The following is a 24,086-nucleotide window of genomic DNA, read 5'->3' on the forward strand; positions in this document are numbered from 1 at the left end:
AATCCAGTTAGCAACAGCGAATTAGTAGGTCTTGCCGGTGGCACGACAGAGAGAAAATTGAGTTCTTTGTTTACAATGAGTACTGAGTACCTGCACGACAGATGGCGCTGTTGAAGTACACCCCCTACCTGCATAGCGATCGCTGGCGGATTTTTAACGTAGAGTTTTCTGTCGAGCAGCAGAGCTGCAGCTTATATAATCACCGGCTAAGTTAAATATTGAAAAATATAGTTTTCGGTTCTTTTGTTTGTTTTGCCTCAAAATTATCTGTTTCTTTTGAAATTGGATATGATACTGTAGAGTGGCTAAAGTGGCAATTTGTGTGGCCCATAGAATTAGCGTGAATATGGCCTACAGTGAACGAGTCTTCTGAGATTAGTTAAGATTTAAAACCGATTTCAAATAACCAGAGTGGATGGTTGGATGGTCAGCATTAATAGTTAATAGCAGTGTCACGTGACGAGCATGGAAGAATATTCATAAAATTCTTAATCACGATGATAATCTGTGTAAATACGGATTTTAGTTATTTTTATAATGTAAAGTTAGTTATGCCACAGAGAAAACTTAAGACACACGCAAGTTTTCAAGTGTGTGAACCTAAACTGTAAACTGTACATTGATGATAAGAGGAATACCTAGAAATGTTATGTAGGTTTAAAGCCGTGTAATATTACTGTTGTGATTCTTATTACGTGTAAGGATTAGTGAACAGTTTCACAGTGGTTGTTCAAATTAGGTAGCACTATGGATTTAGAACTGACCACTTCAGTCATGTTAATGGTCAATAGAAACTGAACAAGAAGAATGAACTGGCTTCCCCAAAAAATAAATGGGCTAACCTTTCTCTTCCTCTTGACATCGTCACTAAGACAAACAAGATCTTTATCACATGCAGCAGAGCTCAATAAGTTTGATTATCTAAATAATCTTTTTATATTTTGTCTTAATAGTCATTGCCAAACTTGACTTTCAGAGGGGGTCCCAAAGTATTTGTGATGGGATAAAATATATCAATCATAACAGAATAACTAATCGATAAAGAAAATTTGATTAAAAAACTACTATAAAAACCCTAAACAAACACATTCACATAATATTAAAAAAACTTGTGCTTCTAGAATTGCATAAAATTAGGCCCATTCATTTCAGAATTTGAACTCTATATATACTGTGCATTAACGTCAATCTTGTACGACAATTTTCAATCTTCTCGCAGTGACGATGATTTCCAGGAAGAAACAAACGGGCCCATATTCCACTTGATGCCTCATCGATAACCTGAAATGAAATCGTGATTTAGTACCAATAAAATTTCATTACCATGTCACCATTTTATCGTGAAAAAAATAATTTTCTAGAAACCTCCAAAAATACAACTTATATGAATACCACAATATATTTACCCTAGAAAAATGCTATCAGAATTATCTAAATAAAAATTATTTTTATCATTACTATTGTCATCATCTTTCAGTTTCCTTAAGCTTTATTTCTGGCCATGTTGGGCCTGTCCTATATGACCCATTGTGCAATGTTGAAACATTTTATAGTTTAGTAACCAAAAAAGGTGAAGAAACAGAATGCAGTAGAGATGGTGTGCAAAGTCACCCCCCAAAAAAAACAATAATAATGTAACACCCCTTCTAGACGTACTTAACAGATATGCAAAAAAATTCAATATGTCTTGGAGAGAAGTGGACCTTTAATCCATATAAAAATTATTTCATCTACTAAACAGAGTTTGAGCCAAGAAAAAATAAGTATTGTATATAGCTCAAAATATCACAAATCTGTCAAATCACATTGTTTGGAACCAATATTTTTGGTAAGTAGCACACCACCATCTCTACCCCTTTCTGCCTCTTATTTTCCACTACTTCCTTTCTTACCTTTCCACACTTCTTCTATTCGCTCCTGTCCTGAATTTTGTCACGTTTGTACATTTTTCGACTTGTTAATGAAAGCCATTATAAAAATTACAATGAACTCAAGTTCAGAAACAGGATGCAATGGGGCTGTCACCCGGATACGAAATACGTGAAAGAACTAATTGGTTTCAAGGAATATTTGTATGATTGTAAATCATTCAATTTCATTGGTGGAAATTATTTGTCCCCCCAAAAATGTTATCAAACATCCTGGAGTATCACCATAACTAAAATAACTTGTCACAAAATAGTAAGTTCAGTACTATGAGAGAGAGAGAGAGAGAGAGAGAGAGAGAGAGAGAGAGAGAGAGAGAGAGAGAGAGAGAGAGAGAGAGAGAGAGAGAGAGAGAGAGAGAGAGAGCACAATGCAGGCATTCATTTTAAAAGTTGCTTAACACAGCAAGCATAAAATGTCAATGGATGGGCAAAATGTGAAATTTTTAAAAAAGTAATTGTATTTTTCCCAACTTGACAAAGCTGGATCCTTTACTTATAGGAGATGATAACAGCGCAAGCTGGAACATGGCCGTTAAAAACATTAACGAGATGTAAACAAGCATCAGGTAGTTTGCCTGTCAGTCGTGGGGAGGTGACCGTGCCACCGCCAGCTAACAGCGACTTAATCAGGCGGTTGGTGTTGTCGGTTATGTATGAGTAAAGGACTCAATTTTGTATAGTTAGGAAGCATGCAAATTACCTTTAATAATTGGTCATTTATTTCTACACAAATACAAACCATCATCCTACGCCCCCTTAAAAATGAGTCGCCTATAAAGGAGACTCATTTCTAAGTGGGCGAAGTCTCCATTCCAACTGGCTGGAACTTTATCCATGAACCAAAAGAATCTTTCATATGATGCAAAAGAGTCAGGAATCCTTACACCTCGTGAACCAAAGCATGTTTGTGGAGGATCACACCCCGTGCCTTAAGTCTGCCAAAAGAGATGGGTTTGACTTAGTTGTAGTAACTAAGCTATTTTATAAATTGGTAAATTTGCCTGGGTACATCATACTCTCCCTCAGAAGAAATGTGGAGAAAAAGACTCCCTTGCATTTACACAAGATAGCTGAAAGCCTAGTGATTTTACCTACACTAAGTCGAGGCCAGCTGACGTGGCTTCTGAAGCTGTACCCCAAGAGAGGGGAGGGTCGAAAGAAAAATGAGAAGGCCAGTCATTCGTTCCTTTCATCCCCGATTTAATCATAATCTTCCCCTCAACCTAAAGTTACTTCTCCTGTAAGAGAAGTTGAGTCAGCTAGACCACCTGCTGAGCAGCTACAACAGGTTCCAGAGTAAAGGTATCAATGGACTAGTGGGTCATATCTCGCAAGTAATGGGCTGTAAAGGTTGTCTGTTGCTTCCAGACACCTGCCTGAAGAACCTACACCACAGAGAAGTTAAGAGTTAAAAGCTAGAGAGGTGCGACCCCCTATAATGTCACAGGGTTTAAACCAAACTCCAGTTTTACAAGAGGAAGATAAGGATCTCGAGATCACCTCTCTCAGCCAGAACGAAAGTGTTCTTAGTTATTTTATTCTTTCTTCTTCCTGTACTGACAAAAAGATGTTGCATGTGCGGTCTGAGTAACCTGGTATGCTTGGGATAGGCCTTCAATGCTCTTACAGAACACTGTAACAGTTGGTCAGAAACCTCAGTTACCTCACAGTGACTTGCAACCTGAAAAGAATCTACGATCACTAGACGATAGGTTCTTGGTCTTGGCAACAAACTCCACCCCCTTGAATGGGCGATGTTGAAAAAGAGCCTGTAAAGTTTACTGGCCCACTTATCCAATGCTAATGCAAGCAGGAACACCACTTTCAGGGTAAGATCCCTTTCTGAGACTTGTGTCAACAGTTCATAGGAATGAAAGACCTTGACAACATTCCAGGATGGTAGAAGACAAAGCCTCACTTGCCTGATCCGAGAGCCTCAAAATCTGTAATTTTTTTCAGGAGTAAACTGGGGGAACTCACTTTTTCTTCACCTTTGATCCCTTCTTTTATTTCCTTTGGGTGCTTGCGGAGAAAGAAAACAAAGGTCTCCTGACGTCCGAGATGCGGGTTCCTCTCGTTCGTACACCTCAAAGAGAAAGCCGCTGGCTGGGTCGATCAAACTCGACTGGCAACTGTCTATAGTTGTTCATGAAAGAGATCTTTTGTGGAGAGAAAGAACCACGAGTTCTCATTCTCGCATCTCCTCTGGGAGGAGCCTCCTGACCTCTCCACCAGTCCCTGCACTTTGAGCTAATGTTGACCTTAGCAATTGAGGACAAAGGATTGTCCTGCTTAGAATGGGACTGAGTCCCAAACACTGAAGGCAAGGGGTCTCTAGAAGAGTTGACATCCTTTGTTCGGGTGAGGGATCATGAGGTTATCATCAAAACAGGAGGTACAAGCTCCTTTCTGCCAACCGAGACACTTGCTGTTTCATCTGGGTAGGAAGGGTTAGATGGTGACTTACCCTTAACACCTCTTGCACGTGATGTGCTCGGGATTGTACGGAGTGTCCATGCTTGCTGTCCTACCATCTTGCAGGAGAGAGCTCCATTCGACCGGAGCGAGACTGCACTGGATGAGGAGAAAGCTATTCGTCTTCAAATGATGATGAACGCCAACAGTCATACGAGCATCCGGAGCGCTTAGAAGAACACAAGGGAGAAATCCGTCTGCAGCACGAAGGAGAGCACCAAATTAACCATGATGGAGAGCACAGAAGGGAGCGTCCTGTAGCATGTAGCATGGAGGTGAAGAGCGCTTGGAACGCAAAGGCCAAGCGCAATGGCGAATTCACTTTCTTGTAATGAGAAGAGTGGTTGTTGAATCGTGATGGCAAAGTGCAGCTGGACAAAAAACTGGAGCATCTAGCTTGATGACGAGATGTCAAAGCAAGATGACAAGTCCTCTTGCGAGACCTGCGGGGAGATCTAGAGAAATCTACCGATGCCAGCGAAGGGTGACAATGTCAATGCCAAGAGATCACTTTACCAAGCAATGCTCTCAGAAAGGTTTTCACCTTCAGTACAAATATCCAGGCTAGTTGTGAACCTGAATCAATTGCGAGCCCAGGTCACGGAGTGTTGAGATATCGCTTGTGTCAAGCAACTCCCAGATGAAAGGCTAGCTATTACCCTTGGCACAGCAATCCAGGCTCCCTGAGAGACTGAATCGTGTTGCGAGCCAGGGTCACGAGAAGGTCAGAGATCACTTGCTTCAAGCAAACTCTCGGGTGAAAGGCTGGCTCCACAATTCCAACTCACTAGAGCTTGAATCCTGTCACAAGGTATTGAGAGAGCACTTGCTTCAAGCAAAACTCTCAAATGAAAGGAAGCTCTCACCTTGGCAGGGTGCGATCCAGGCTCTCTAGAGCATGAATCATAGTGCGAGCCCTGCTTGCACAGGGTTAAGAGATCGCTTGCATTAAGCAAACTCATGTGAAAGGCTAGCTTTCACCTTTGACGCCATCGGTCACTGAAACAACCGCCAGGTTCTCCCAGTAACTCCAAAGAGCCAGAATGTTCTCGTTCCAGAACTTATAAACTATAAGACTAGGAGAGCAGGTCATGCTAGCAACTGTGAGGGTCAAAAAAAAACAAAAGGATTGGCAGGCTCTCGAGGGAGAAAATGACAACCATCTCTCACAAGTGAAAGACCAACTCCCACTTGAGTGCCCGAGGGCGCCGAGAGGTAGCTTAAAATGGGAATCTACAAACTTAAGTGCTGACCAAGTCAGGCGATCATCGCAAAGCAACTGCTTCCAATAAACAAGGTTGAAAAGTTTAATCAACAGTACTGGCTAGGACGCAAGTTGCTCGCGTGTGTCCGCCGATGGATCACCATACACAGATGGAACAGACTTCCTCTCTGGATGATTTCTAATTCTAAGACTTGAGAGAAATCTAACTCCAAGGCAGTAAAGGTAAGCCCATGGCAACAGTGGCTCCTCTTTAACCAACCTAAAGAATTAATGAGTCCCGAGTCTAATCAAGCATCCAACTTAAGGGAAAAAATCCCCTTAAATTGTAGACTGAAAGTTGACAAACAAGCAAGCAGACAAACGGGTGAAAACATAACCTCCGTCCAACCTACTTGGTAGAGGTAAAGATAACGGAAACCGCCCTACTAGATTCTCACAATTCCCAAGTTTAAATGGGATAAACAATTCTCTATGCCATGAAACTGTAAGAGGAAATAAATTCACAGAAAATGACAAATTCGGAGATAATTTGTATTTTTCCTAACCATACAAACCTTAGCTATTTACATTGGGTTTACCTTTCGGCGTAGCTGAAATGACGAGCTATTAGATTTTAACGAGGGTTTAGTACCCCGCGCTAGTTAGCAGGGGTAGGGGGAGGGGTAGCTTGCTACCCCTCCCCTCCTCACACACCGGTGAAATGTCTCACTTTACTTAGAGGTAGGACTTGACTTGGGGGACAGGGCTGGCGGGCAAATATGTGTAAATAGCTAAGGTTTGTATGGTTAGGAAAAATACAAATTATCTCCGAATTTGTCATTTGTTCCATAACCGAAATACAAACCACGCTATTTACATTGGGTGACTAACCCCTTAGGAAGGGTGGAAAGTCCCCAGCCATACTGGCTTTGGCTTACCTGGGGACTCAGAATCCGAGTGAGTCGCACTCGAGAAAAGGAGTCCCTGCACCTCACAAGTTCCTTGCTCCGCAAGGAAACGTGTGGCCTACATAAGCTTGTGTGTGAAGGAAGAAAGTGTGACCCGTCCTAGGCAGTTAATCTGGAGTTCCAGAAGGAACTTTGGGTGAGGACGTTCCCAATACCACCTCGTCAGGGTATGGGGGACGCGACAGTATTGTCTAAATACTCGGAACACGAGGAAGCATGGTTTACCTGCAGTGGTTTGAGGTCAGCTATGCAGAGACCAGGATGCTGCTTCCCCTGTAGAGGGAACGATGAAGAAAGAAGTAAGGGCCAGACATACTTCTTTCATCCATGTAGTCTAAAACCTGGTAACAATGCCCTCAATCCTCTGCTACCTGTCCAAAAAGGAGCCTGAGGTTAGACCAGCTGTTGTGTAGCCACCACAGAGCGATAGAAACGTATCGATACCCCTGTGGGTCACGTCCTGCAAGAAGCGGGCTGCGAAGGTCATTAGACGCTTCCAGACTCCAGCTTGTAGCACCTGCGTCACAGAGTAGTTCTACTCGAAGGCGAGGGACGTTGCGATGCATCCGACATCGTGCTGTAGGGCGACGTGACGGGGGAGGGTCTGGATTCCGGTCGAGATGAATGCCCTTGAGTCCGAGCTGAACAGGTATACTGGTGATTCTCCCGTGTCCTTCCCGTGCTCCCAAACCGGCTTGCACGTGAGGACAAACTGCAGCTGTTCTCAAAGATAACCCCTCGGTTCCTTTACTGGCAAGGAGGAGGAGGTCTGGGTCATCTGATACAGAACGGAGACTCGAAATCTTGAAGGAGTCGAACCGAAGATCCGGGACTCCAAGATTCTGAGTCTAGAAAACAACTCAGGAGCGAACCTGAATGTTGCCTCCCCCTATTCTCTTGAAAGGGCGGAGTTGTACGAGACCATGAAGATTGCTTACACGCTGGCCGAGGCCAGAGTGAGCAGGAGCACCGTCCCTCAAGACGGATTACGATCAGAGGCCTGACGTAATGTTTCCTGAGAAGATCTCTTAAGGGACTAAAGAGTCAGAACCATGCTCCATGGAGGAGGTCTCACTTCGACTGGGGCAGGTATGAGCGAAGAAAGATCCAGCGGGAAGAAAAAGTCTATTCCTTTCAGCCTGAGGGCCAGGGAAAGGCTGAGCGATAGGCTTCACTGCCGAGCGGAAATTAGTTTCTTCCCGCCGAAAAGCAATAACTCCGTTATTGCTGGAGTAGAGGCCTCAAGGGAAGAGGTATCTCTCCCACGACACCAACCACAGGAGACTCTCCACTTCGCCTGGTAGACCCCTGCGGATGACTATCGCAGGTGACGCGACCTCCGCTCCCCGACTGTTGCGGGTTGTCTCTTCTTGAGGAGGCGGCGTAGTGTCTCCAGGCGCGAAGCCGAAGCGATGCAACGGCTTGTGAAAGATGTTGTAGTGTGGTTGTTTGAGTAGCCTGTGTCGTGGAAGAAGCTCTCCCGGGAGTTCCGTCAGGGAATGCAGAGGGTACGGAAACTGTTCTGCGTATAGTCGCAGCGGAGCTCTCAGGGCCATCGAAAGGTTGACAGACAACCTGGTCTTGTTGAGACCCCTTCTCAACAGACAACAATGGTGGGAAGACGTAGGCGTCGATGTTGTCCCACCGTCACCAGAAAGCATCTTGCCAAAGAGTCTTGGGGTCTGAGACTGGGGGGAAGGACAGCGGAAGCTTGAAGTTCCAGGCAGTCGTGATCAGGTCCCACAGGCCAGGACTTGCTGGTTACTAGAGGCCAAAGACCCCCAGGTACTCTATCTGTGAGGCTCTGCTCAGATTGTCGGAGAGAACATTCCTCTGTCCGGAATGAGCGGGCCGATAGTGGTATTGAGAGGACTTCGGATCATCTCAGTATCTCTACTGCAAGATGCGAAAGTATGAAAATGCGCCTCCCTGCTGGTTGGAATACGCCAGTACCAAGAGGTTGTCGCGCACGGAGCGACTAGGCAGGATCTGTAGGATCTGTAGAAGGGCAAAACTACGGCCTCTAAGCCTACCTGAATGATGAGGAGGTACCCTTCAGGTCCTGACCATAGGCCTGAACCGGAACATGCCCCCCCCCCCCCCCCCCTTTCTTGATGAGTCCAAGAACAGCATCAAATGTGGGAAAAGGACAAGAAAATTCACTCCCATCAAGAGGTTCCATAGGTCAACACCCATTGCAGGTCTAAACGTTCCGCTGGTCCCATAGGCGCCAGAAAGTCCGGTTAATCGTTGCTTTGATACCACCGGAACTTGGGCCACCTCACAGGGAACTTATCCTGAGGCGACCATTCGGGACTTAGACGGGTCAATGAGGAAAAGACCCCCAGGAAACGTTCCAAGGTAGGGCTGAAAGCTCTGCTTGACTGAGAACAGGTACTGCGACTCTTCTCAGCCTTGCCACAGTCAACTGAAGGGAAGGCTCGGAGAAGGAGTCAATATCATGGCTAGATACTCCAGATGTTGAAGCAGAAGTAGAGAAGGCTCCAAGCAAATTACCATGATCCCTCACTCTTGGTAAAGTCCTGGAAGCTTGTCCCGGTGTTGAAGAGGGTCGAACCCGAGACTACCGGAGTTGGCCAGACCTCAAAAAAGCGAAAGAGGCGGAAGCCTGCTCCTGAGCGGCCATGAGGAAAGCAGGGAGAGTTCTCTGGTGAAAAACCTGCAATGCCGCGGCGGGATCGCCACACCGCATCTTAAGCAGGAACACCTGTAGTCTAGGCTGAATTCCAAGAGCTTCCTGGAAGATGGATGGAATGGAACCTGGAAGTACCCGTCCTTCCGTCCTGCAGTCTCGTTACCAGTCTGATCGACTCTGCTGTTCCACGCTGGACGAAGTTTGTTCGACAAACTTGATCAGAGCCGGGAGGTCGACGACGGAACTCCCGTCTCAGATGCTTTCCTACGAGAAAGGATCGACTGAAGAAGCCGGGGGGTGAAGCCGTTGACGACCCTATGTAGGACCTTCTCCTAAGGCATGGATCCTTCTGCCCAAACGGGCAACCCTCTTGCCGACCCCATGGCATAGAGGCTCAGTGACACTGAATTCGCTGACAGTGACGGAGAGATGGTAAGAGCGAGGCGCGATATCCTTGGCTGATCACGGAGCTCGTGCAGGAATCAGCATCGGGAAGCTGTTATCCGGACGAGTAACCTTAGGCATCCCCCCAGCGTGAGACCTGCAAGGGGGGTTGCCAATCCTAGAGTTTGTGAACTCTGCCGCTCCCTCTAGGATTATGCCTCCCCGGGAGAGCCTCCCGTGCTACCTGTCCCTGACAGGAGGGGACTGCTATTGTACACCTTGTCTTAGCTGCCGTAGCCGGTCCGATAACTTAGGCTGACGAGGCTGAATGAAGAGGCGTCAGAGGCCTGCAGGGTCTGGAAGAAAGTGCCTTGGAGGAGTGAAAACGGAAGTCGACTTCCTCCGCACAACAGCTGTCCATGTCTCTGTCCTTGGGCTCAAACAAGCTCTTCCCAAGGATGGAAGAGTGTCTGAGCTTGTCGACATCCACGGATGAGACACCCGAGAGGAAGCCCTCGGTCACTGCGTCTAGATGCTCCAACATCGAGTTTGCCCGCAAGTTCGAAACTTGGGGACGGAACGCAAAGGTGCTTGAGCCCGAGAGGAGGAAAGTACCCATGATCTTCCTAGAGCTTCCTTGTACAAAACCTCGTGTCGCAACCGAGGAGGGAAAGGACCTGGTAAGCCCCTTCCACGAGATGGAGAAGAGGAAGGGCTAAACCAGTCACCCCTTGCCCGACGGAGAAATCTCGAAAGGAAAACTCCCTGGAAAGACCCTTCCAGGGAATAACGAGGAGGAAGGGCTAACCCAGGTTCTGGAAAGAAGAATGTTGCTCAGACCTCCCTGAAGATTCTTCCTGCTCTTGCACGTGCCATGCTCTGCGTTTACGGGGTGAAGACCGTGTTCTGGAAATACGCGCTCCAGAAGACTCGCCAGGCTGGCCGTGTTGCGAAACCCCGACGGGAATCGCGGTCGCAATCGCCCTGGCGCTCGCGCGATGGTAAATCAATGGTTCGCGCGTGGCCGAACGTGGAAGCGCCCGTGCTCGTGGACGCAGATGCGCAGACGAAAGTGTGCGAGGGAGCGCAGAAGGAGGGCGAGCGTGGTTGGAAGGGCGAGAGCTGGCGGTCAGAATACGATAGTTCACAGGTGAGCGATGACCCGTAGGCAAGCAATGGCTACTGCAGGAATCGAGTCGGCGCTCGTGCGATGGAACACCGTCGGTTCGCGCGATGGAACACCGTCGGTTCGCGCGATGGAACACGGTCGGTTCGCGCGATGGAACACGGTCGGTTCGCGCGATGGAACACGGTCGGTTCGCGCGATGGAACATGGTCGGTTCGCGCGATAGAACACCGTCGGTTCGCGCACGGGCGAACATTGGAGTGCATGTGCGCGGACGCGCATGTGCGCGGACGCGCATGCGCGTAGGCACGAGGACACGTGGGCGTGCGGTCGCACAGGAACGTGGGCGTGCGGTCGCGTGGTCGCACAGGAACGTGGGCGCGCGGGCGAGCGCAGGCGGGCGATGGCGCGTTGACGAGCAATGGCGTGTCTTGGCGAGCGATAGCGCGTCTTGGCTAGCGATGGCCCGTAGGCGAGTGAAGGCGCGTCGGCAAGCGATGGCGCGTCAGCAAGCGACGGCGCGTAGGCAAGCGATGGCGCATAGGCAAGCGATGGCACGTTGGCAAGCGACGGCGCGTTGGCGAGCAGTGGTGCATTAACAAAACGCTAGCGCGCAGGCGAAGAATCGCGCGGGCGCGTAGGAGATCGCTGACGCGTAAGAGACTAGGGATGATTAGCGCGCAGGTGCATCAGGAAGGTGAGTGCTGATGCGAGCTGTCAATCAGGCGATCCTGGACGGTCAGGAAAAACCGTTGGCGCCCATTGGTGCGTGGCAGGAAAGGGCGCGCAGATGTGCGCTGGCAATTGAAGGAAGCTGGCGCACAGAAGGACCGAAGTAAAGGTGAGCGTTGGCGAGCAGGAGGAAGATCTACGGCAAGACTCAGCTACCGGAGATCGTGGTCCACAGCAGGCGAGCGCTAGATCGCTACTGATGGTGTCCAGGGGACCTGAAACGCGTGGAAGATCGATGGCGATCGTTGACGCGCAGGAGATCGCTGACGAGCAGGCGAACGTTGACGCGCAGGAGATCGCTGACGAGCAGGCGAACGTTGACGCGTCTGTGGTCGCAGGCGAACGTTGACGCGTCTGTGGTCGCTGGCGAGCAGAAGGGCGACGCGTGGAATCCTGTGCATACAGTAGCTTAGAAGCACGCGTAGGCGACCGCGAGCGTTGCTGCGCTGGAGCAGGCTGACGAGCCGGATCGCGAGGGCGAGGAGAAGAAGAGTCCTTGTCCAAGACCTGAACCAAAGTTCTAGGTCACGCGGGCGAACGTGGGCGCGTATCAGGAACTGGAAGCGCAGGTGCGCTCTGACGGGCAGGAGATCTAGAGCGCTTAGGAGACCGATGGCGTGCAGGGAGCACAACAGGAACAGCAGGATGTTCGGAGTCCTCAGGAGAGCACTGGCGAGCAGTGGGGCAATGATCATCAGGAAAACGCTGACGAACAGGAGAGCGCAAGCGATCAGGAAAACTCTGACGAGCAGGAGAACGCCTGTGCGCTAACACTGCAGAAGGGCCACAGGGGAACCCTGACACGCAAGGGAAGCACCCACACCGTGGGAGGCAACCCTTTGCCCCGAAGGGACCGTTGCCCGTCGGATGACGAGGTCAGACTGCTGTCCATCTGCACCAGGGGCGGAAGGTCAGGAAGGCGTTGGAGATCGATCCCCGGAGAGATCTAAGGAGGTAGGAGCTGCAGGCTGCATACGGAGAAGATTCAAAAAGGCGCGCGCCTCTTAGCACCCTTATAGGGAGACGGGAGGCCCTTAGGACGTAGCGGACGGTGAGCCTTACGGCAAAGGCGGCCAACAGCAACAACAGCAGAAGAGTCCTCCGAAGAGGAGTCTCTATGAGTGTACTCCCTCGCGAACGAAAGAGAAACACTTCGTAGAAGAGACAGGTCAGCCAGTGACCTAAAAAGAGCAATCCTCCGAAGAGGGGCTCCTGCAGTTGCCCAGCCCCTTGAGCGTAACTGCAGGTGCGACCGCTTAGCACCAAGAGCATAGTCGCACGAAATAAAGGCAAGAGGAGATCCCCCCAAAAGGGAAAAAAACTCAAGCCTGGATAGGAAAACTTCCCTCTGAAGGAAAGTTACCCACCCAAGGAGGCGAGCCTCCTGAGTGTTCTAAAATGAACTGGAGAGCTGTCAATCGTCACAGGAGTACTTCCAGGAGAAGGAGACACGCCCCTGACGAAGATCTATATGGGAGGCAGCAACAGCAGAACCCCCAGGCCTCAACAAGACAGCTCACTCCGTTGTCACATTACAGAAACGAACTAGATCGTTAACTGTGAAAAATAAAAACCATAATCATTAGTTAACATTCATTCCCCCGGGAAGACTCCGAAGAGGAATCCCGAGGGAAAAGAACACAAGAATTACACAACAGGCACGTGACCTCACAACCACTTACACTCACGGAAGGAGAGCTGTAACAAACACAGAATTATAACAATTATAATTATGTAACTATGTAATTATGTAATGTAAAAATGAATGAACACTAAATAAAGAACGAAAACCCCGAAAGGAATCGTTCTACAAAAGCTGAAAAATCAACAAATACAATTAGATTCATAAACTAATTGAGACAAAACGTACGGCGTAGCAACCCCACCCACACGGGAAGGAAGCTACTCAGACGTAGTAAAGGGTGAACAATCTCAACAGAGAGAGAGAGAAAGACCGAAGTCGAACTCGATCGCGACCCATGAAATTACACGGTGGTGGCCTAACTGTCGAGGGCTCCACGGAGATATCGTACACTACACACACAAGCACGAACTCTGAAAAGGAAACTTACTGATTTCTATACTTAAATATATACATAAACACGAAAAAATGTTTACATATACATTGAGTAAAAGAAAAGTAAGTGATTAAGTAAAGACAAAACAAATAATGGCTGCCAAGCGAGGACGAAGACAGGCACGTCTGTCCATCGTCCGAGCCAAAAGTGAAGTGAGACATTTCACCGGTGTGTGAGGGGGGGAGGGGTAGCAAGCTACCCCTCCCCCTACCCCTGCTAACTAGCGCGGGGTAGTAAACACTCGTTAAAATCTAATAGCTCGTCATTTCAGCTACGCCGAAAGGTAAACCCAACGTAAATAGCGTGGTTTGTATTTCGGTTATGGAACAATTGTATTTTCATAATAAAATAAATTTTTGAACATACTTACCCGCTGGTTATATAAGAATGGCTAGAGTACCTGACGCTTCGGCAGAACTATTCAAAACTCGCGGCTAACGCAGGTATGCCAGGTGTACACTAGCGCCCTGGTGGACTACAGGTAGAACTACTCCCACTTATTCAGATTTTCTTGCCCCTTGGTCTCTAGAGGGGAGGAGGGTGGGATTATAACTCATATAACCAGCGGGTAAGTATGTTCAAAAATTTATTTTATGAAAATATCATTTTTAAACATAAAACTTACCCACTGGTTATATAAGAATGGCTGATTGACACCCTTGGTCGCGGGTCAGAGACAGCAATTTGATTGGAAATTCACTAAATAGTTACACAAAACTAATATAAGAGGTTCGTACCTGATAAGGAAGCAGACTGCAATGGTTCTCTGCCTCATTCTGTCTGCTATCCTTAGGAGATCCAGCGGTCCACCCAGGGGGCTGAAGATCTCTAGGAGCTGTCAAACGGTGCCATAACCTATAACATGACAGGACCTCAATTAATACCCTTGTTCCAGGCACTCTCAAGGAACATCATGACCACCTGACCAAATCAATAGATTGGGGAAGACTGTCGACCAATCTCCACGTACAACCATAAAACAACAAAGTTCCAAGAGAAAGAAAAGGGTACTAGGAATTAGGGGAACGTAGTGGTAGATCCTTCACCTACTACTGCATTCGCAGCAACGAATGGACCCGAAGTGTAGCAGTCCCCATAAAGAGTCTGAACATGTTTTAAGTAATGGGATGCAAATACAAACTTACTTCTCCAAAAAGTCGCATCCATTATGCTTTGCAGAGGACAATTCTGTTTAAAAACTACTGAAGTAGCCACTGCTCTTACTTCATGTGCCTTCACCTTGAGCAGTCTAAGATCCATCTCATCACACTGAGAATGAGCTTCTCTAATTAAAAGCCTTATAAAAAAGGATAGAAAATTCTTAGACATAGGCTGCGAGGGCTTCTTGACTGCACACCAGAGCGTATCCGAGCTGCCTCTCAAGCTCTTTATACTGTCCAAACATATCCTTAAAGCTCTAACAGGACAGAGTACTTTTTCTATCTCATCGCCCACTATGTCACAGAGATTAGTAATTTCAAAAGACTTGGGCCATGGACGAGAAGGGAGTTCAGTCTTGGCCAGAAAACCCTGCTGCAAGGAACATATCGCTCTTCCCTTTCTGAATCCCATGTTCTTGCTGAAAGCATGGAGCTCACTGACTCTTTTAGCCCCTGCCAAGCTCACTAAGAAACGGGTCTTCAAAGTCATATCTTGAAAAGTGGCCGAGTGCAGAGGTTCGAACCTGTCACTCCTAAGGAATCTAAGAACTACATCCAAGTTCCAGGCAGGTGATACCTGATGACATCTTTTAGATATTTCAAAAGACCAAAGTAGGTCTTGTAAATCTTTATTGTTGGAGAGATCCAGATTCCTATGTCTGAAAACAGTTGCCAGCATACTTCTGTATCCTTTAATCGTCAGGACAGAGAAGTTACGCTTATTCCTCAGATCTAAAAAGAAGTCGGCAATCTGTGTTATAGAGGTATTGGACGAAGAAACCGAGTTAGCTCAACACCATTCTCTGAATACCTCCCATTTGGACTGATACACCCTAATGGTAGAGGTTCTCCTTGCTCTTGCAATAGCCTTGGCTGCCTCCTTTGAAAAACCTCTAGATCTTGCGAGTTTCTCGATAGTCTGAAGGCAGTCAGACGTAGAGCTTGGAGGTTTTGGTGATTTCTTGCCAAATGGGGCTGTCTGAGAAGATCTGCTCTTAACGGTAGGCTTCTTGGCATGTCCACTATCCACTCCAATACCTCCATGAACCAGACCCTCGACGGCCAGAAAGGAACAATTAGGGTCATCCTGGTCCCCTTGTGAGATACAAACTTTTGCACCACTTTGTATAGGATCTTGAAGGGTGGAAACACGTACACATCCATGTGTGTCCAATCCAACAAGAACGCGTCTATGTGAGCTGCCTCGAGATTCGGAACTGGAGAGCAATACGTTCCCAGTCTCTTTGTTTTGGAGGTTGCAAAGAGATCTATGAGAGGACGACCCCATAATCGCTACAGCTTCTTGCAAACATCCAGATGCAGCGTCCATTCCGTGGACAGAACTTGATCCCTCCTGCTGAGCCTGTCCGCACTCACATTCTTGGCTCCTTGAATGAATCGAGTTGATAAAAGAATCCTCCTTTCCTTCGCCCAAAGGAGTAGAGATCTTGCTAACTCGTACAGAGACTTCGAGTGGGTCACCCCTGCTTCGCTATGTACGCTAGGGCCGTGGTGCTGTCTGCATTGACTGAACCACCTTGTCTAGGACCAGATCCTCGAATCCTTTGAGGGATAGGTGCACCGCTAAGAGCTCCTTCTGATTGATATGAAGAGCCTTCTGTTCCTTTGCCCAAAGCCCTGAGTTCCCTCTTTTTCCCAATATTGCTCCCCACCCCGAATTTGAGGCGTCTGAAAACAACACAAGGTCTGGGTTCCTCTGCTCCAACAAGAGGCCCTCACTGAGTTTGTGAGCATTGTTCCACCATCGAAGATGTGCTCTGATTGTACTCGTAACGGGAATAATCTCCTTGTCGAGACTGTCTCCCCTCTTCCAATGAGCATTGAGGTGAAATTGAAGGGGGCGTAGGTGCAGTCTCCCCAGAGATACAAATTTCTCTAGAGACGAGAGGGTTCCCAGAAGACTCATCCATTCTCTTACTGTAGTGACTTTCTTCTCCATAAAGGCCTCCAGCCTTAGAAGTGCTGACTGAACTCTTGCAGGCGACGGAAAAGCCTGAAAATCCTGACTCCGAATCTCCATCCCCGAATAAAGTATCTTCTGGGATGGAGTCAGCTGTGATTTCTTTGAACTCACTAGAAGTCCCAATTCTTTTGTCAAATCCAGGATCAACTGAAGGTCCTTCAAACAGCGATCGACCGAGGGAGCTCTTATCAACCAATCGTCCAAGTACAGGGAGGCTCTGATGCCTCTTGAGTGCAGCATGCTCGCCCCATTCATCATTAGTTTCGTGAAAATCAGAGGAGCTGTGCAGAGGCCGAAACATAGGGCTCGAAACTGGAAGACGTCCTTCCTGTATACGAACCTCAGATAACTTCTGCAGCTTGGATGTATCGGAACATGGAAATAAGTGTCCTGAAGGTCCAATGAAACCATCCAGTCGCCTTTCCTCACTGCTGCCAGCACAGTCTTCTGAGTCTCCATGGTGAATTTCGAGTTCTGGATGTAACGATTGAGGGCGCTCACATCCAGAACTGGTCTCCATTCCCCTGAATTCTTGGGGACTAGGAACAAGCGGTTGTAAAACCCTGGAGACTCCAAGTCCCGCACCCTTTCTATTGCTCTCTTTTCGAGCAGAAGCGACACCTGAAGGTGCATAGCTTGCCTCTTCGGTTCTCTCTTGTACTTGGGCGAAAGATCCACAGGATCTGCGGCTAAAGGATATTTTGATACGAACGGAATCTTGTATCCTTCCCTTAGAAGACGTACGGACCAAGGGTCCGCTCCCTTCTTCTCCCAAGCCTGCCAGAAGTTGTTTAGCCTGGCTCCCACTGCTGCTTGAAGGGGAGAGCAGTCAGACCCTGCCTCGACTGGGCTTGGCCCCTCTTTTCTTTGGCTTCCTTGCCTCCAGTTTGAAATTACTTCTCCCTGCAGGTTTGCCTCGAAAGGGCTGAGCAGAATGAGAATATGATGTCCCCTCCTTAGTTCTATGAGAAGAGAAGGACGTAAGCAAAACCTTACTGGCTGTTTTAGTAACCAAATCCTAAGTAGCCTTCCGAGTCAAATTTGCAGCCACTTCCTTAATTAAGTCCTGCGGAAAAAGAGCCAAAGACATGGGCGCTAAAGGCAACTCCGATCTCTGACATGGAGTGACCCCCACAGACAGGAAGGAACACAAAGTAGCTCTCTTCTTTATAATCCCTGCAGTAAACAAAGCAGCCAGCTCGTTAGAACCATCCCTAACTGCTCTGTCCATACAAGACATAAGTTGGATAAGATTTACTTGTGTCCGTGTCCTTCATTTTGGTTACTCTTCTGTTTAAGGCTCCCAGTGACCAGTCAAGCAAATTAAATACCTCAAAAGCCCTGAACAATCCTTTCAAGAGATGGTTAAATTCCGACATTGACCACCACACTTTAGTCTTCCTCATGGTCAGGCGACGGGAAGAGTCCACCAGGTTTGAGAAGTCTCCCTGCGCAGACGCCAGAACTCCTAAACCCAAGACCTCCCCGTCTCATACCAAACGTTCAACTTAGAAGCTAATTTGGCTGGTGGAAAAGTGAAGCATGTCTTGCCCAGAGCTTTTCTTGAATCCATCCATGCTCCCATTAATTTCAATGCTCTCTTAGAAGAGCGGGAAAGCACTATTTTTGTATAAAACGATGTCTTTGCTGCTTAGCCTAAGATAAACTCAGAAGGGGGAGATCGTGGAGCAACTGATGTAAAATTGTCAGGAAATAATTCCAAGAAGACTAGCATTAGCTTTATGAAGTCCACTGAATGTTGAGGTGGTCTCTCCTCTTCTCCCTCCGAGATATCCTCCAATTGTTCCTCGTGAGAGAGAACCTCATCCGGATCTTCTTCTAACAAATCAGAGATTGGAGCTGTGCTTTGATCCAAACGATGACCTTCCTGTGCAGGCGCATCAGTGGCGACATGGGCGCGATTTCGTTGTTCCATATCCACATCCAATTGAAAGCCACCCGCCTTGCATTTGATTTTACAATAGGATGAATCTAGCTGGCGCTGCCGCTCCGCCGCATCCTGGCGTGCCGCGCTCACGCGATGCTCCGCGGCGTCCTTGCACGCCGCGCTCACGCGATGCTCCGCGGCGTCCTGGCGCGCCGCGCTCGCGCTGACGCTCTGCCCATTCATGATTCGACTTGCGTGGGTCGTCACGCTGACGCTTGGCGCCTGCCTGGTGCTGCCGCTCCGCGCCTTCATCAACTGCCGCTGACGCTCCGCACCTTCATTCTGAGCCTCGTCGCGCTGCCGCTAAGGCTCCGCTTGCGCCTTGCGTCTGCTCCCATCCTGCCGCTTCGCGGTTCGCTCCGCCATTTGGCGAACGTCTTCACGCTTGGACTGACGATCGGCTGTATGCTATTTTAATAGCTGTTGTGAAACAGAGCTGCCGAGACAAATCTACCTCAACCTGCCGCTGAGCAGTGAAACTGGGAGACCGCCTGTGCGATATCACGTCAGTCCCAGAGACAACAGGCCGCCTGTGCGACAACAGGTCTACCACCGAAGACTGACACCCAGCCGCACTGCCAACAGCCGGTCGATAAGACTGCATCATCGACGAGAGCTGTTGTTTCATGTCCAACAACATAGCCCACTTTGGATCTCCTTGAGGAGATGATTGTGCAGCCTTTTCTATAGCGAATTCGCCCTCTTCATCGCCCTCCAATCGTTCAACCCTTTCGGGAGAAGAATCCAAGTCAGAAGGGAGAGGCGGAGCATGAATCGTCACACCTGAACCAGATATTAACTTCGCATCCGAATCAATTACTCTATCTCCATCGGAACTCACATTCGAGCGCTTCGGAGGTAAACACTCGTCAAGGGACTGAAAACGTTTAGGTGTCTCCCAATGACTACAGCCCGGCTGTTGAAGGGAGGAAACGTGCCGCCGTTTCACCGACTGAACTTTCCTCTTAATCGGTCAAGAGGCTTTACGCCACTTATCGTCATGTGACCCTTCATCTGAAGAAGGGGACAAAGCACTAACCTCACTTTTTCTTTGGTGAGGATGAGCGACCTGAGCTACGTTAGAAGGATCACTTGAGGGAACGTCTACGCGTTTGAAGCCTCTCGTTCCCTTTCGCCCTTCGACATAACTTCTCCCCTTCCGGGAGCTTGACAGAGGTCTTAGGCTAGGCGAATGACAACACTTAACACATTCGTCGAACTTTTAACACTTGATTGATCACTAGTACGACCCCTTTTAAGTAAATTAACTTCTGACATAATTCGTTTTTTGTCCGCCGCTAAAGATTCAACCCTCACTCCGAGAGCTTGAATTGCAGACAACATCTCCCTCATCGTAGGTTCTTTAGGCTCTTGATCTAGCACTACAGGGGAAGAAATCGGATTAATGACATCAGACCCAGATAAATCCACAGAACGGGAATACTGTAACTACATCTAATCCTATCTCTCTCTAATTTCTGAGTATAACGCTCATAAGCTACCCACTGACTTTCCGTTAACGAAGAACATTCTTTACACCGATCCCCATAAACACACGATTTTCCCCTACATTTATCACAAATTGTGTGCGGATCAACAGAACCTTTGGGAAGGCGAGTCTGACAACCCTTACTACACTTCCTATATACAGGGGAGGGGTCGGCCATATTGAAAAGTGACGAGAGAAAATTAAACAATAACAAAGGTCAAAATAACTATATAACCCAAAATAATAAAAGATTTCAAGAATATTTGAAAAGGAAATCACCAAAACGAAAGCCAAAAACAAAAAGACAGAGTTCTGGCCAGTATGGCCGGCAGAGAAAATCTGAATAAGTGGGAGTAGTTCTACCTGTAGTCCACCAGGGCGCTAGTGTACACCTGGCATACCTGCGTTAGCCGCGAGTTTTGAATAGTTCTGCCGGAGCGTCAGGGACTTTAGCTATTCTTATATAACCAGCGGGTAAATTTTATGTTTAAAAAGATGGTTGTATTATGCTGCAAACATAAGGGAGGATACATAACGTTAGCTACCTTAATGACATTTCAGGTCTAGCTGATACCTGGCATTATTGTATATTGTCTACAAGTCTGAAAAGCAAATTAATAGTGTTTCAAGTCATTCCTCAAAAGAGAAAATAAGACATAAAATGTTAATAATGATTAGTTTCACTGTTTCCAAATGAATTACCGCACATTTTACTTATAACATCAGCACTCTAAAAGAAATCTTTGCCCTAAGTTTAGGGTGTCAACTCATTACATTCAATCGGAAGTGAACTATTAAGTCAAACGATACCTAACAAATATTCTAGCTTTCTACTTACCATAGTTCTGGGTATCATAGTGTCCACAGATACAACAGGTCACATCCTTCTATCACATCGTTCAGTTCATATGAATCAGCCTGATTTGTGGTAAACACGCTTACGCTAACCTCGGTCCCATGACCATGACGATGGTATATCCTGGATTACTTTCATTGTCTTCTTGTCAAAAATTTAATCTGTTAAGGGAAAATATCTCATTAAAGAACAGTACAGTATATGATTGTGATGTACTGTATTAGTATTATTATCATCATTATTACAAGCTAGGCTACAACCCTAGTTGGAAATGGAAGATGCTATCAGTCCTATAAGGGCTCAACACAGAAAAATAGCCCAGTGAGGAAAGGAAACATGGCTTAGAAACAAACTACAAGAAAAGAATAAACTCAAAATAAAATATGGAAACAAGGAAATAAACAAACTACAGGAGAAGAATAAATAATCAAAATCAAATACTTCAAGAAATGTAACATCATTAAATTAGATCCTTCACATATAAACTATAAAAACTTTAAAAGAACTAAAAGAAACCAGAGGAAGAGAAATACGATAGAACAGTATGCCCAAGTGTACCCCCAAGCAAGAAAACTCTAATCCAAGACAGTGGAAGGGCATGGTACAAAGGCTATGGCACTACCCAAGACTAGGGAATAATATTTTGATACATTCTGATGTCTGTGTAATACAGTTGGTCCCATACTTAAGAACGCCATGCCTTACAAGAGTGGATTCTCAAGTGCATATTAGTCATGGCATTTAAGTACTGATGCCCTACTACTGTCCTCCATTTTTTAAGTCAGCTGATCTTGCTTCTCAGAGAGAGACCTAACTTTAAAGTGTATGTATTAACCCTTTTACCCCAAAAGGACGTACTGGTACGTTTCACAAAACCCATCCCTTTACCCCCATGGACGTACCGGTACGTACTTGCAAAAAAAATGCTATAAAATTATTTTTTTTTCATATTTTTTATAATTTAAAAAAAAAATTCAGGCATTTTCCAAGAGAATGAGACCAACCTGACCTCTCTATGACAAAAATTAAGGCTGTTAGAGCAATTCAAAAAAAATATACTGGGAAAAAAAATAACCCCTAGGGGGTTAAGGGTTGGAAATTTCCAAAGAGCCTGGGGGTAAAAGGGTTAAGAACTAGAGGGTGTAAGACCTCCACCACGGCAGCTTATTTCTCGAAATCAGCTTGCCTTTTTCAGAATCAATTTAGACCGTGGCAAGATGGTTACGAGAAATAAGCTGCTGTGGCAGAGATCTGCACTCTTAACCCTTTAACCCCCAGGCTATTTGGAAATTTCCAACCCTTAACCCCCAGGGGGTTATTTTTTTCCCAGCACATTTTGCAGTATATTTTTTTCAATTGCTCTAACAGCCTTAATTTTTGTCATAGAGAGGTCAGGTTGGTCTCATTCTCTTGGAAAATGCCTGAATTTTCTAAAAAAAAAAAAAATATCAAAAATATGAAAAAAAAAATTTTATAGCATTTTTTTGCAGGACGTACCGGTACGTCCATGGGGGTAAAGGGATGGCTTTTGTGAAACGTACCAGTAGGTCCTTTGGGGGTAAAAGGGTTAAGAGTACTTTTCTAGTTAAGTGTGTATTCAACCCTTTGTTAAGGTTATATAATTGATAACGCCGAAATACTAGAACACGGGGCTAAGGCGTGTAGCCTGCCAGAACATAGTATCAATTAGCTAATGTTTAATCGTGAGCTATGGTAGAGCAAAAACCAATAAAATCACTAGCTCAATCAAGTAAGGAGGCATTTGTAGTACGATGAACACCGCTGAGAAAGACTCCATAGAAAATGGGATGGAAAAACCCCGTCCAGAAGTCCTAGCAAACAAAAACTCCAGTATTTTGACAGTGTTTCATTACTATTACTCAGGTTTTGATTACGGTAACTTTTTTTTATTACAATGACTGGTTTTCTATGAAGATGACTGGCGGAAACAACAAAGTTTTAAAAGTTAAATTTAAATATCATACAATTTGAATGTATATTTTAAGACATTTCAAACGTAATTAATGACAATATCCGTCGGCAATTATTATAAAAAATGGAACTTTGTAAATCAGCGGATAGTTCCTCCCGTGGGGATTAAAAATGGACATCAACTATGGATATCCGTCAGCAATTATTATTAAAAGCGGGGCCTTTGTATATCAGCGGCTATTCCTCCTGTGGGGATTAAAAATGGACATCAACTAACCTCAACTTTCACCCCTAACCTAACCTATTAGCCGTGTCTTTACCTACTTACCTAACCGGGGGCTAATGGCCCCCAGCGAGCGCCCTTACACGGCCGTATTCTAACTTAGCCGTAATCATACATGCAGGTGGCCGCTATCATACATACACCCCTCAAAAGCGGTCAAATCATCATTATAGACATTAAGATACAGATCATCATAGACATTAAAATACAAATCATCAAAATAGACATTAAAATACAAACTTATTTTCTTCATATAGTTTATTGTATTGTTCTATAATTTTACCAGAAGTTTTACGAAACTACATCGCTTTACATATAACAAAACAAACCTTTTCTTTTAATGGATTTTTATCAGCACAAGCTCTTGATTCCCTAAGAAATAGTTTGTAATGATATGCCGGCAAAATAAGACCAGGTATGGCTACCAGAAACAAGCTAGTCTAGGGTAGGGTAAGATTGTATTTGCTAAATAGAGAATCCTATTATGACGTACACTCCTTATTTCATTGAAATATCAAAGACACGAATGCATTTTTTAATATGGCTAAGTTTATATGTAAAATTTATATGTAACTTACAATTAAACTTTCAAGTTAACCGGGACAACAATGTTTGTTATTGTTCCTCGCAAGAGACACGTGTGACGTCACCGGTCAGCTGACTACTTGACACTGACAGATAATTTTCAAATGGGTTAAATTCAAATTAAGTTTGTTTCTAAAGTGAAATATTACAATGAATAAAATTTAAACTCTATTTTATATAGTCTCTGAGTTTAAATAAGATTTTTTTTTAAATATAAAACTGATCTTCAAGACAGAACCATGCCTTCTTCTTTCCCAGATAAACAAATTTTTTAAATGGGTTAAATTCAAATTAAGTT

The 24,086-nt window shown here is 46.1% G+C and overlaps 1 long non-coding RNA gene across 1 annotated transcript; it reads right to left on the reverse strand.

Moving 5' to 3' along the window:
- Window positions 1-599: 599 nt before the first annotated feature.
- LOC137633232 (uncharacterized) lies at window positions 600-23,860 on the reverse strand. The gene is made up of 3 exons (XR_011042163.1): window positions 23,782-23,860; window positions 20,971-21,149; window positions 600-1,281 (listed from the first exon to the last, which is right to left on the reverse strand). It is a non-coding gene; the product is annotated as an uncharacterized lncRNA (long non-coding RNA).
- Between the last annotated feature and the right edge of the window lie 226 nt (window positions 23,861-24,086).

The sequence above is a fragment of the Palaemon carinicauda genome, chromosome 42, assembly GCF_036898095.1.
Source record: "Palaemon carinicauda isolate YSFRI2023 chromosome 42, ASM3689809v2, whole genome shotgun sequence".
Taxonomy (NCBI): domain Eukaryota; kingdom Metazoa; phylum Arthropoda; class Malacostraca; order Decapoda; family Palaemonidae; genus Palaemon; species Palaemon carinicauda.